Raw genomic sequence first — 3782 nt, forward strand, 5'->3', positions numbered from 1 at the left:
TTTGTCTTTCTTCTATTTGGTCCAAGCTTTATCTCTATTGTCTTTTAACTCTCTACAACTTTTGTTGTACCAGCACTTTACATATTCTTTTTCTAGTTTTTGTCTTGGGACATACTTTTCCACTTTTTTTTTTTTTTTTTATAAATTTTTGTCAAAATATTCCATTTTTCTTCCACTGTTGTTTTTTCTTTGTATATTCTTTCCCAGTTTTCTTTTCGAAAGAATTCTCTTATTTGATCAAAATTTGTTTTTTCCTACATCATTCTTCCTTTTCTATATTGTTCATTTCTTTTCATGTATTTCTCCTCGTTTAGTTCCAGTTCAATCAATATGTGCTCACTTTTACTTATTGGTGTCTTATATTCAATCTTTTCCTCAATTTTAGGTTCAGATGTGATTATTAGGTCTAGTCTCGATGGTTCTTCTTCATTTCTATACCTAGTGTTCTCTTGTATCCATTGTGTCATTCTATGGTCAATAATCATCTCCCCATGAGTTGTCTCCACCCTTTACTGTCATCTCTTCCCAGTAGACTTCTTTGTAATTAAAGTCGCCCATTATAACTATTCTTCCTCCATCGTCCATTATCTTATTTAATGTTATCCTTGTGTCTTCTAACATACTTTTATGTTCATTCTCTTCCCACGAGGCTGTTTTTGGAGGCACATAGATCATTACAAACTTTCTGCTCTTCTTATCTCTGTCTTCCACTTCGATCATAATCATTTCTACTTTATTCTTTCCATATGTGACACACCTAACGTTTATATCCTTCTTAGGAACATAACTCCACCCCCATGTCTTGTCTCTCTGTTTCTAATCCAATAATTATATGCATTATGTCCTACACTGTTGGGTGGTAGTGGACCTTTTAATTCTGTTTCGACAATTCCCATTATGTCCGGTTCTTTTTCCTTCAGATAATCATTCAGCTCATTCAATCCTGTTATTAATCCATCTATATTTATGGGGGTGAGGTAGTGTGTGTAAGCAAAAATTTTTGACGCAGCCCGAAGGGATTTCTCCCCGTCCTCTCCCTGACATGGGGGGACGGAGAGGGGGGGTCGCCGATTTAATGAAGCGGCCTTGCTGTGGATGTGCTGTGTCCTGCGACACTGCTTCTGAACCAGGGCAGTGGACAGGGTGCAGGGATGACCCAACATCTAGGAGGTGCTGAGATGGGAGGGAGGGTGGAGGGGTGTGGAGTGTTTTCGGGGATGAAATGGGTGGGAATATTTTTGTGCCTTGTCATTTTTGGCTACCCCCCTGGTAAGGGGAAAAAAAGCCTTTGTGTGTGTGTGTGTGTATTTGTGTAAGACACTTTTAATTTTGTGTGTGTATGTATATGGTGAGAGTGAGTGGTTTGAGGTAAGGTGGGACTTCGTCAAGGATGCGTTATGTCGCCCTGGCTGTTGAACTTATACATGGATGGGGTAGTGCGAGAGGTAAATGCAAGGGTAGTGGGTCAGAGGTTGGAGATGGTTAAGGAAAATGGAGAAAAGAGGGAGGTGAGCTAGCTGTTGTTTGCTGATGACACTGCGCTTGTGGCAGGATCGGAGGAGGGACTGAGGAAGTTGGTGACAGAGTTTGGGAGAGTATGTGATAGAAGAAAGCTAAAGATAAATGTGGGTAAAAGTAAGGTGATGAGATGCACAAGGGGTGAAAGTGGCAGTAATCTAGAAGTGAGCATTAAGGGAGAGCGACTGGAGGAAGTGGATAGTTTTAGATACATGAGTGCAAATGTGGCAGGAAAAGGTGGAGTGAAGGTACAGGTAGAATGTAGATTGAGAGAAGCGAGTAAATGCCTTGGTGGATTGAAGAGTGTAATGAGGAATAGACATTTGGGAATGGATACTAAGAGGAGACTGCATGAAGGAGTGATTGTGCCAACAGCACTGTATGGGGCAGAAACATGGAACATAAGAGAGGAAGAGAGAAGGAGTTTGAATGTGTTTGAGATGAGGTGTCTGAGAAGTATAATGGGGGTTACTAGGCTAGATAGAGTGAGAAATGAAGAGGTGAGGAGAAGAACAGGGGTGGAAAGGGAGTTGGGAGATAGGGTTGATGAAAGAGTATTAGGATGGTTTGGACACATGGAAAGAATGAGTGAAGGAAGACTAGTAAAAGAGGTATGGATGGCAGATGTGGAGGAAGTGAACATGAGGGGACGTCCTAGGATGAGGTGGATGGATGGGGTGAAGGGGGCTTTGGAGAAGAGGGGAATGTCTGTTGAGGAAGGACGGGAGAGGACAGAAGTCAGGGGTGAATGGAGAATGGTTGTATATGGATGATGCTGTGATGCATGAGGTGGAATAGGCGGGGGGATGGGGGGTGAGGTAGTGTGTGTGAGCAAAATTTGACGCAGCACAAAGAGATTTCTCCCCGTCTTCTCCTTTTACGAGTATGCATAGGGGGACGGAGAGGGGAGGCGCCGATTTAATGAAGCGGCCTTGCTGTAGATGTGCTGTGTCTTGCGACACTGCTTCTGACCCAGGGCAGCGGACAAGGTGCAGGGATGACCCGTCATCCAGGAGGTGCTAAGATAAAAGGGAGAGTGGAGGGGTGTGGAGTGTATTCAGGGATGGAATGGGTGGGAATGATTTTATGCCTTTTTCATTTTGGCTACCTCCCTTGTAAAGGGGAAAAAGCCTTGGTATATGTATATATATATATATTTATATATATATATACATATATATATATATATATATACTTCACATTTAGCAACTCCCTAAAAAATTTCTGCCCATCTTCCCCTTACTGCCTTCTCTTCCATTATCATCTCTCCATCTGCACATTTTACCTTTTCTTCTCTACTTGATTCACCCCCTCTTCCTCTCTTTATTTCTTTCCAAAGATTGCTGCTGTGGGAAATGCTAAGAAAATGAGAGTGATGAGTGAGGAAAATGAAGGAGAAATAAGGAAGGATGAAGTGAAGGCAGTTGTTAAGATGATGAAAGTAGGTAAGGCACCTGGTCTGGATGGATGCCATGCAGAATGTCTAAAAAAGGAGGTACAATGATGGTGGACTGGCTGGTGATGTTATTTAATGTTTGCTGGAGAGAGGGTAGAATGCCGGAGGACTGAAGGAGTGCCTGTATAGTTCCACTTTACAAGGGAAAAGGGGACAAGTGTAAGTGTAGTAGTTACCGAGGGATTAGCTTGTGTAGTTGGGAAGGCTTATGGAAGGATCTTGATTGAGAGGATTAGGAGAGGAACAGAGGGAGTAATTGGTGAGGAACAGTGTGGATTTAGGACGGGAAGAGGTTGTGTAGATCAGATCTTTGTGGTAAGACAAATATGTGAGAAGGCTATAGGAAAGGGGAAGGATTTTTTTTTTTTCTCCCTTTTCCTTTATGGACCTGGAAAAGGCTTACGACATGGTAGACAGAAAGGCACTGTGGGAGGTTTTGCAGATATACGGGATAGGAGAAAAGCTTCTGGGAGCTGTTAAGAGTTTTTATGAGAGTAGTGATGGTGGACTGGCTGGTGAGGTTATCTAATGTTTGCTGGAGAGAGGGTAGAGTGCCAGAGGACTGGAAGAGTGCCTGTAAAGTTCCACTATGCAAGGGAAAAGGGGACATGTGTGAATGTAGTAGTTTCAGAGGGATTAGCTTGTTAAGTGTAGTTGGGAAGGCTTATGGGAGGATCTTGATTGAGAGGATCTGGAGAGGAACAGGAGGAATTGGTGAGGAACAGTGTGGATTTAGGACGGGTAGAGGTTGTGTAGATCAGATCTTAGTGGTAAGACAAATATGTGAGAAAGCTATAGGAAAGGGGAA

The sequence above is a fragment of the Oratosquilla oratoria genome, chromosome 12 (genome assembly GCF_046742065.1).
Source record: "Oratosquilla oratoria isolate Oo_2021 chromosome 12, ASM4674206v1, whole genome shotgun sequence".
Classification (NCBI taxonomy): domain Eukaryota; kingdom Metazoa; phylum Arthropoda; class Malacostraca; order Stomatopoda; family Squillidae; genus Oratosquilla; species Oratosquilla oratoria.